General features: G+C 42.8%; 1 pseudogene; it reads left to right on the top strand.

Moving 5' to 3' along the window:
* Positions 1–10,921: 10,921 nt before the first annotated feature.
* Positions 10,922–11,364, top strand: part of LOC135536845 (bromodomain-containing protein 4-like) — a 41,874-nt pseudogene continuing 41,431 nt past the window's right edge.

Raw genomic sequence — 11,364 nt, forward strand, 5'->3', positions numbered from 1 at the left:
TGCGCGGTAGCGCAGTGTGTGTGTGTGGTAGCGCAGTGTGTGTGTGTGTGGTAGCGCAGTGTGTGTGTGCGGTAGCGCAGTGTGTGTGTGCGGTGTGCGCAGTGTGTGTGTGCGGTGTGCGCAGTGTGTGTGTGTGTGGTAGCGCAGTGTGTGTGTGTGTGTGTGTGTAGCGCAGTGTGTGTGTGTGTGTGTGGTAGCGCAGTGTGTGTGTGTGTGTGTGTGTGTGTGTGTGGTAGCGCAGTGTGTGTGTGTGTGTGTGGTAGCGCAGTGTGTGTGTGTGTGTGGTAGCGCAGTGTGTGTGTGTGCTGTTTGGGGATGTCAGTTTGGTGGTTAGTCTGGGCAGCCAGTGTGTGCAGGGTCAGTATATAGATCTGTGTGAGTTAGGGTAGTGTGTGTGTGGCTGTAGGTGTGTGTGTTGGAAAGTTTGGGAAAGTCCAGTTCTGTTGATTAGTCACTGAGACGGGGGGCTGATATGCCTGTGTCAGTGTATAGGTCTGTGTGTTCATGTATGTATGTATGTAGTGGGGTCAGTGTATAGGACTGTGTTTATATAGTGGGGTCAGTGTATAGGACTGTGTTTATATAGTGGGGTCAGTGTATAGGACTGTGTTTATATAGTGGGGTCAGTGTATAGGACTGTGTTTATATAGTGGGGTCAGTGTATAGGTCTTTGTTTATATAGTGGGGTCAGTGTATAGGACTGTGTTTATATAGTGGGGTCAGGACTGTGTTTATATAGTGGGTCAGTGTATAGGACTGTGTTTATATAGTGGGGTCAGTGTATAGGACTGTGTTTATATAGTGGGGTTGGTGTAAAGGACTGTGTTTATATAGTGGGGTCAGGACTGTGTTTATATAGTGGGGTCAGTGTATAGGACTGTGTTTATGTAGTGGGGTCAGGACTGTGTTTATGTAGTGGGGTCAGGACTGTGTTTATATAGTGGGGTCAGGACTGTGTTTATGTAGTGGGGTCAGGACTGTGTTTATGTAGTGGGGTCAGTGTATAGGACTGTGTTTATATAGTGGGGTCAGTGTATAGGACTGTGTTTATATAGTGGGGTCAGTGTATAGGACTGTGTTTATATAGTGGGGTCAGTGTATAGGACTGTGTTTATATAGTGGGGTCAGGACTGTGTTTATATAGTGGGGTTAGGACTGTGTTTATATAGTGGGGTTGGTGTAAAGGACTGTGTTTATATAGTGGGGTCAGTGTAAAGGACTGTGTTTATATAGTGGGGTCAGGACTGTGTTTATATAGTGGGGTCAGTGTATAGGACTGTGTTTATATAGTGGGGTCAGGACTGTGTTTATATAGTGGGGTCAGTGTATAGGACTGGGTTTATATAGTGGGGTTAGGACTGTGTTTATATAGTGGGGTCAGTGTAAAGGACTGTGTTTATATAGTGGGGTTAGGACTGTGTTTATATAGTGGGGTCAGTGTATAGGACTGTGTTTATATAGTGGGGTTAGGACTGTGTTTATATAGTGGGGTTAGGACTGTGTTTATATAGTGGGGTTGGACTGTGTTTATATAGTGGGGTCAGCACTGTGTTTATATAGTGGGGTCAGTGTATAGGACTGTGTTTATATAGTGGGGTTAGGACTGTGTTTATATAGTGGGGTTGGTAAACAGGACTGTGTTTATATAGTGGGGTCAGTGTATAGGACTGTGTTTATATAGTGGGGTCAGTGTATAGGACTGTGTTTATGTAGTGGGGTCGGTGTATAGGACTGTGTTGATATAGTGGGGTTAGGACTGTGTTTATATAGTGGGGTCAGTGTACAGGACTGTGTTTATATAGTGGGGTTAGGACTGTGTTTATATAGTGGGGTTGGTAAACAGGACTGTGTTTATATAGTGGGGTCAGTGTAAAGGACTGTGTTTATATAGTGGGGTCAGTGTATAGGACTGTGTTTATATAGTGGGGTCAGTGTACAGGACTGTGTTTATATAGTGGGGTTAGGACTGGGTTTATATAGTGGGGTTAGGACTGTTTATATAGTGGGGTCGGTGTATAGGACTGTGTTTATATAGTGGGGTTAGGACTGTGTTTATATAGTGGGGTCAGTGTACAGGACTGTGTTTATATAGTGGGGTCAGTGTATAGGACTGTGTTTATATAGTGGGGTTAGGACTGTGTTTATATAGTGGGGTCAGTGTATAGGACTGTGTTTATATAGTTGGGTCAGTGTATAGGACTGTCTTTATATAGTGGGGTTAGGACTGTGTTTATATAGTGGGGTCGGTGTATAGGACTGTGTTTATATAGTGGGGTCAGGACTGTGTTTATATAGTGGGGTTAGGACTGTGTTTATATAGTGGGGTCGGTGTAAAGGACTGTGTTTATATAGTGGGGTCAGTGTAAAGGACTGTGTTTATATAGTGGGGTCAGTGTAAAGGACTGTGTTTATATAGTGTGCAGGTGTTTATATCGGTGTAAAGGACTGTGTTTATATAGTGGGGTCAGTGTAAAGGACTGTGTTTATATAGTGAGGTTAGGACTGTGTTTATATAGTGGGGTCAGGACTGTGTTCATATAGTGGGGTCAGTGTATAGGACTGTGTTTATATAGTGGGGTTAGGACTGTGTTTATATAGTGGGGTCAGTGTATAGGACTGTGTTTATATAGTGGGGTCAGGACTGTGTTTATATAGTGGGGTTAGGACTGTGTTTATATAGTGGGGTCGGTGTAAAGGACTGTGTTTATATAGTGGGGTCAGTGTAAAGGACTGTGTTTATATAGTGGGGTCAGTGTAAAGGACTGTGTTTATATAGTGGGGTCGGTGTAAAGGACTGTGTTTATATAGTGGGGTCAGTGTAAAGGACTGTGTTTATATAGTGAGGTTAGGACTGTGTTTATATAGTGGGGTCAGTGTAAGGACTGTGTTTATATAGTGGGGTCAGGACTGTGTTTATATAGTGGGGTCAGTGTATAGGACTGTGTTTATATAGTGGGGTCAGTGTATAGGACTGTGTTTATATAGTGGGGTCAGGACTGTGTTTATATAGTGGGGTCAGTGTATAGGACTGTGTTTATATAGTGGGGTCAGTAAACAGGACTGTGTTTATGTAGTGTGGTCAGTGTATAGGACTGTGTTTATATAGTGGGGTTAGGACTGTGTTTATATAGTGGGGTCAGTGTAAAGGACTGTGTTTATATAGTGGGGTTAGGACTGTGTTTATATAGTGGGGTCAGTGTACAGGACTGTGTTTATGTAGTGGGGTCGGTGTATAGGACTGTGTTTATATAGTGGGGTTAGGACTGTGTTTATATAGTGGGGTCAGGGACTGTGTTTATATAGTGGGGTCGGTGTAAGGACTGTGTTTATATAGTGGGTTGGTCAGGACTGTGTTTATATAGTGGGGTCGGTGTAAAGGACTGTGTTTATATAGTGGGGTTAGGACTGTGTTTATATAGTGGGGTCAGTGTACAGGACTGTGTTTATGTAGTGGGGTCGGTGTATAGGACTGTGTTTATATAGTGGGGTTAGGACTGTGTTTATATAGTGGGGTTGGTAAACAGGACTGTGTTTATATAGTGGGGTCAGTGTAAAGGACTGTGTTTATATAGTGGGGTCAGTGTATAGGACTGTGTTTATATAGTGGGGTTAGGACTGTGTTTATATAGTGGGGTCAGGTGTGTGTTTAGGACTGTGTTTATATAGTGGGGTTAGGACTGTGTTTATATAGTGGGGTCAGTGTATAGGACTGTGTTTATATAGTGGGGTCAGTGTATAGGACTGTGTTTATATAGTGGGGTTAGGACTGTGTTTATATAGTGGGGTCGGTGTAAAGGACTGTGTTTATATAGTGGGGTCAGTGTAAAGGACTGTGTTTATATAGTGGGGTTAGGACTGTGTTTATATAGTGGGGTCAGTGTATAGGACTGTGTTTATATAGTGGGGTTAGGACTGTGTTTATATAGTGGGGTCAGTGTATAGGACTGTGTTTATATAGTGGGGTCAGGACTGTGTTTATATAGTGGGGTCAGTGTATAGGACTGTGTTTATATAGTGGGGTCAGTGTAAAGGACTGTGTTTATATAGTGGGGTCAGGACTGTGTTTATATAGTGGGGTAGGACTGTGTTTATATAGGACTGTGTTTATATAGTGGGGTCAGTGTGTTTATATATAGGACTGTGTTTATATAGGACTGTGTTTATATAGTGGGGTCAGTGTACAGGACTGTGTTTATATAGTGGGGTCAGTGTATAGGACTGTGTTTATATAGTGGGGTTAGGACTGTGTTTATATAGTGGGGTCAGTGTACAGGACTGTGTTTATATAGTGGGGTCAGTGTATAGGACTGTGTTTATATAGTGGGTTTAGGACTGTGTTTATATAGTGGGGTCAGTGTATAGGACTGTGTTTATATAGTGGGGTCAGGGTCAGGACTGTGTTTATATAGTGGGTTCAGTGTATAGGACTGTGTTTATATAGTGGGGTCAGTGTAAAGGACTGTGTTTATATAGTGGGGTTAGGACTGTGTTTATATAGTGGGGTCAGTGTATAGGACTGTGTTTATATAGTGGGGTCAGTGTATAGGACTGTGTTTATATAGTGGGGTCAGTGAACAGGACTGTGTTTATGTAGTGGGGTCAGGACTGTGTTTATATAGTGGGGTCAGTGTATAGGACTGTGTTTATATAGTGGGGTTGGTGTATAGGACTGTGTTTATATAGTGGGGTCAGGACTGTGTTTATATAGTGGGGTCAGTGTATAGGACTGTGTTTATATAGTGGGGTCAGGACTGTGTTTATATAGTGGGGTCAGTGTATAGGACTGTGTTTATATAGTGGGGTTAGGACTGTGTTTATATAGTGGGGTCAGTGTATAGGACTGTGTTTATATAGTGGGGTCAGGACTGTGTTTATATAGTGGGGTCAGTGTATAGGACTGTGTTTATATAGTGGGGTCAGGACTGTGTTTATATAGTGGGGTCAGTGTATAGGACTGTGTTTATATAGTGGGGTTAGGACTGTGTTTATATAGTGGGGTCAGTGTATAGGACTGTGTTTATTTAGTGGGGTCAGGACTGTGTTTATATAGTGGGGTCAGTGTATAGGACTGTGTTTATTTAGTGGGGTTAGGACTGTGTTTATATAGTTGGGTTAGGACTGTGTTTATATAGTGGGGTCAGTGTATAGGACTGTGTTTATATAGTGGGGTTAGGACTGTGTTTATATAGTGGGGTCAGTGTAAAGGACTGTGTTTATATAGTGGGGTCAGTGTAAAGGACTGTGTTTATATAGTGGGGTCAGTGTACAGGACTGTGTTTATATAGTGGGGTCAGTGTACAGGACTGTGTTTATATAGTGGGGTCAGTGTATAGGACTGTGTTTATATAGTGGGGTTGGTGTAAAGGACTGTGTTTATATAGTGGGGTCAGTGTACAGGACTGTGTTTATATAGTGGGGTCAGTGTACAGGACTGTGTTTATATAGTGGGGTCAGTGTATAGGACTGTGTTTATATAGTGGGGTTGGTGTAAAGGACTGTGTTTATATAGTGGGGTTAGTGTATAGGACTGTGTTTATATAGTGGGGTCAGTGTATAGGACTGTGTTTATGTAGTGGGGTCGGTGTATAGGACTGTGTTTATATAGTGGGGTCGGTGTATAGGACTGTGTTTATATAGTGGGGTTAGGACTGTGTTTATATAGTGGGGTTAGGACTGTGTTTATATAGTGGGGTCAGTGTATAGGACTGTGTTTATATAGTGGGGTTAGGACTGTGTTTATATAGTGGGGTCAGTGTATATGACTGTGTTTATATAGTGGGGTCGGTGTATAGGACTGTGTTTATATAGTTTGGTCAGGACTGTGTTTATATAGTGGGGTTAGGACTGTGTTTATATAGTGGGGTTGGTGTATAGGACTGTGTTTATATAGTGGGGTCAGGACTGTGTTTATATAATGGGGTCAGTGTATAGGACTGTGTTTATATAGTGGTGTTAGGACTGTGTTTATATAGTGGGGTTAGGACTGTGTTTATATAGTGGGGTTAGGACTGTGTTTATATAGTGGGGTCAGTGTACAGGACTGTGTTTATATAGTGGGGTCAGTGTAAAGGACTGTGTTTATATAGTGAGGTCAGTGTGTAGGACCGTGTTTATATAGTGGGGTCAGTGTATAGGACTGTGTTTATACAGCTGTGATGATGATGTTACTCTTCCTCCCTCCTAGAGAATCCAGTGGCCTGTGATGATGACGTTACTCTTCCTCCCCTCTAGAGAATCCATTGGGCTGTGTTGATGATGTTACTCTTCCTCCCCTCCTAGAGAATCCAGTGGGCTGTGATGATGACGATGATGATGTTACTCTTCCTCCCCTCCTAGAGAATCCAGTGGGCTGTGATGATGACGATGATGACGTTACTCTTCCTCCTCCCTTCAGACAGTCCAGCGTTTTGTGTGATGGCCTGAGAGGGCTTCCCAGTCTAGCCTGCCTGCCTCTCCCGGGTCCAAACTGTCTGACTGGGACTCCCCCTCCCCGCCTGCTACGCCTGCCTCCGTCGCCATGGGGACGGCCTGGAGGACGGGCAGCAGCCTAGACCCCGCCCCGCTCCCTCTCCTGTAACCCCCCGCCCCCGAGACATGGAACCCCTCGAGGCCCAAACGACAGACCAACCAGCTACAGGTAGTGTGTGTGCGTGTGTGTGTGTGTGTACTCTGTAGTGTATGTGTGTGTGTGTTGTGTGTGTGTGTGTGTACTCTGTAGTGTGTGTGTGTGGTGTGTGTGTGTGTGTGTGTACTCTGTAGTGTGTGTGTGTGTGTGTGTGTGTGTGTGTGTACTCTGTAGTGTGTGTGTGTTTGTATGTGTGTGTGTGTGTGTACTCTGTAGTGTGGTGTGTGTGTGTGTTTGTGTGGAACCACAGAACAACGAGTTTTGACTGCTGATACTGTACTGTTTGATGGATTGGTTGGTCGTTCGGGACCATATAAAATAATATGAAATGTTTTTTAGATTCCGTGGAGTCTTCAGGTTTCCGTTTTCCTCAGTTTTCTCTCTCAAACTCACACCTTTTTTTTTATAGAACAAAATTTGATATTCAGTCCACATCAATTCTTAAACCACATCATGACGAGACGTCGACCGACTATATGATTTTTCAACGCCAATACCGATTATTGGAGGACCAAAAGGCTTGTACCGATTAATCGGCCGATTGTTATATCAAATGGACTGAATATTTGTAATAATGACCTATAACAATACTGAATGAACACTTTTATTTTAACTTAATATAATACATCAATAAAATCAATTTAATCTCAATTAAATAATGAAACGTGTTCAATTTGGTTTAAATAATGCAATATGTGCCATGTTAGACAGCTAACGTTTCAGTTCCTTGCTCAGAACATGAGAACATATGAAAGCTGGTGATTCCTTTTAACAGGAGTCTTCAATATTCCCAGGTAAGAAGTTTTAGGTTGTAGTTATTATAGGAAAAATAGGACTATTTCTCTCTATACGATTTGTATTTCATATACCTTTGACTATTGGATGTTCTTATAGGCACTATAGTAAACCCCAGCCTAAACTCGGGAGTTGATAGGCTTGAAGTCATAAACAGAGCTGTACTTGCGTGGAGATGCTTGCAAACGCAGGAAAGTGCTGTTTGAATGGATGCTTACGAGTCTTCTGCTGCCTACCACCGCTGTCAGGCTGCTCTATCGAATCATAGACTAAATTATAATAACACAGGAATACGAGCATTAGGTCATTAATACGGTCAAATCTGGAAACTATCATTTCGAAAGCAAAATGTTTATTCTTTCAGTGAAATACGGAACCGTTCCGTATTTTATCTAACGGAAAGGGTCTTCACACAGTTGGCAACGAGCCAGGCGGCCCAAACTACTGCATATACCCAGACTCTGCTTGCACAGAACGCAGGATAAGTGACACAATTTCCCTAGTTAAAAGAAATTCATGTTAGCAGGCAACATTAACTAAATATGCAGGTTTAAAAATATTTACTTGTGTATTGATTTTAAGGAAGGCGTTGATGTTTATGTTTAGGTACACATTGGTGCAACGACAGTGCTTTTTTCGCAAATGCGCTTGTTAAATCATCACCCGTTTGGCGAAGTAGGCTGTGATTCGATGATAAATTAAAAGGCACAGCATCGATTATATGCAACGCAGGACAAGCTAGATAACCTAGTAATATCATCAACCATGTGTAGTTAACTAGTGATTATGTTAAGATTGATTGTTTTTTATAAGATATGTTTAATGCTAGCTAGCACCTTACCTTGGCTCCTTGCTGCCCTCGCGTAACAGGTGGTCAGCTTGCCACTCAGTCTCCTCATGGAGATCAATGTAACAGGTGGTCAGCCTGCCATGCAGTCTCCTCGTGGAGTGCAATGTTATCGGCCACAATCGGTGTCCGAAAATGCCGATTACCGATTGTTATGATAACTTTAAATCGGCCCTAATTAATCGGCCATTCCAATTATTTGGTCGACCTCTAATCATGACACCACTTTTGAGGTCTGGGAAAATGGATTTAACTACCCTTTAATTCAACTGTGCCCCAGCCTGGGAAAATGGATTTAACTACCCTTTAATTCAACTGTGCCCCAGACTGGGAAAATGGATTTAACTACCCTTTAATTCAACTGTGCACCAGCCTGGGAAAATGGATTTAACTACCTGCACCAGCCTGGGAAAATGGATTTAACTACCCTTTAATTCAACTGTGCCCCAGTCTGGGAAAATTGATTTAACTACCCTTTAATTCAACTGTGCACCAGCCTGGGAAAATGGATTTAACTACCCTTTAATTCAACTGTGCCCCAGTCTGGGAAAATGGATTTAACTACCCTTTAATTCAACTGTCCCCCAGCCTGGGAAAATGGATTTAACTACCCTTTAATTCAACTGTGCCCCAGACTGGGAAAATGGATTTAACTACCCTTTAATTCAACTGTGCACCAGCCTGGGAAAATGGATTTAACTACCCTTTAATTCAACTGTCCCCCAGCCTGGGAAAATGGATTTAACTACCCTTTAATTCAACTGTGCCCCAGCCTGGGAAAATGGATTTAACTACCCTTTAATTCAACTGTGCCCCAGCCTGGGAAAATGGATTTAACTACCCTTTAATTCAACTGTGCCCCAGCCTGGGAAAATGGATTTAACTACCCTTTAATTCAACTGTCCCCCAGTCTGGGAAAATGGATTTAACTACCCTTTAATTCAACTGTCCCCCAGTCTGGGAAAATGGATTTAACTACCCTTTAATTCAACTGTGCCCCAGCCTGAAAATGGATTTAACTACCCTTTAATTCAACTGTGCCCCAGCCTGGGAAAATGGATTTAACTACCCTTTAATTCAACTGTGCCCCAGCCTGGGAAAATGGATTTAACTACCCTTTAATTCAACTGTCCCCCAGCCCGGAAAATGGATTTAACTACCCTTTAATTCAACTGTCCCCCAGCCTGGGAAAATGGATTTAACTACCCTTTAATTCAACTGTGCCCCAGCCTGGGAAAATGGATTTAACTACCCTTTAATTCAACTGTGCCCCCAGCCTGGGAAAATGGATTTAACTACCCTTTAATTCAACTGTGCCCCAGTCTGGGAAAATGGATTTAACTACCCTTTAATTCAACTGTCCCCAGCCTGGGAAAATGGATTTAACTACCCTTTAATTCAACTGTCCCCCAGTCTGGGAAAATGGATTTAACTACCCTTTAATTCAACTCTGCCCCAGTCTGGGAAAATGGATTTAACTACCCTTTAATTCAACTCTGCCCCAGCCTGGGAAAATGGATTTAACTACCCTTTAATTCAACTCTGCCCCAGTCTGGGAAAATGGATTTAACTACCCTTTAATTCAACTGTCCCCCAGTCTGGGAAAATGGATTTAACTACCCTTTAATTCAACTGTCCCCCAGCCTGGGAAAATGGATTTAACTACCCTTTAATTCAACTGTCCCCCAGTCTGGGAAAATGGATTTAACTACCCTTTAATTCAACTGTCCCCCAGTCTGGGAAAATGGATTTAACTACCCTTTAATTCAACTGTGCCCCAGCCTGGGAAAATGGATTTAACTACCCTTTAATTCAACTGTCCCCCAGTCTGGGAAAATGGATTTAACTACCCTTTAATTCAACTGTGCCCCAGCCTGGGAAAATGGATTTAACTACCCTTTAATTCAACTGTGCCCCAGCCTGGGAAAATGGATTTAACTACCCTTTAATTCAACTGTGCACCAGCCTGGGAAAATGGATTTAACTACCCTTTAATTCAACTGTCCCCCAGCCTGGGAAAATGGATTTAACTACCCTTTAATTCAACTCTGCCCCAGCCTGGGAAAATGGATTTAACTACCCTTTAATTCAACTGTCCCCCAGTCTGGGAAAATGGATTTAACTACCCTTTAATTCAACTGTCCCCCAGTCTGGGAAAATGGATTTAACTACCCTTTAATTCAACTGTCCCCCAGTCTGGGAAAATGGATTTAACTACCCTTTAATTCAACTCTGCCCCAGTCTGGGAAAATGGATTTAACTACCCTTTAATTCAACTGTCCCCAGTCTGGGAAAATGGATTTAACTACCCTTTAATTCAACTGTCCCCCAGTCTGGGAAAATGGATTTAACTACCCTTTAATTCAACTGTCCCCCAGCCTGGGAAAATGGATTTAACTACCCTTTAATTCAACTGTGCCCCAGCCTGGAAAATGGATTTAACTACCCTTTAATTCAACTGTCCCCCAGCCTGGGAAAATGGATTTAACTACCCTTTAATTCAACTGTGCCCCAGCCTGGGAAAATGGATTTAACTACCCTTTAATTCAACTGTCCCCCAGTCTGGGACAGTTGTTTGGTTCGTGATGTTTCTGTAGCCCTCGTGACTGCAGAGTGAGCTAAACAAAATGGCAACTGGATTGATGTAAATAATCATGATATCATTCTGCCAGGTAGACATACACTACTCTGTAGTTAACATTTAATAGAGAAGGTTTCTGGGAAAGCCTTTTCATCTACCAGAAGGTTATCATTAACATCATCGCTAACGGCTACACACATTGGGAGACAAAAAGCACACAGACGGGCATTCCTGTTCCCTTGCCTCTGAGAGAGAGGGAGAGATAGAGAGAGATAGGGAGGGAGAGAGATATGGAGGGAGAGAGAGAGGGAGGGAGAGAGAGAGAGAGAGAGGAGGGAGGAGGAGAGAGAGAGAGAGAGAGAGGAGAGAGGGAGAGAGAGATAGGGAGGGAGGGAGAGAGAGGGAGAGAAGAGAGAGAGAGAGAGAGAGAGGGAGGGAGGGAGGGAGGGAGGGAGGGGAGGGAGGGGGAATCACTGATGCATTTTGAAGTTCAACATTTAGTTGATTTCCTACTGA

The sequence above is a fragment of the Oncorhynchus masou genome, unplaced genomic scaffold, assembly GCF_036934945.1.
Source record: "Oncorhynchus masou masou isolate Uvic2021 unplaced genomic scaffold, UVic_Omas_1.1 unplaced_scaffold_671, whole genome shotgun sequence".
NCBI lineage: Eukaryota > Metazoa > Chordata > Actinopteri > Salmoniformes > Salmonidae > Oncorhynchus > Oncorhynchus masou.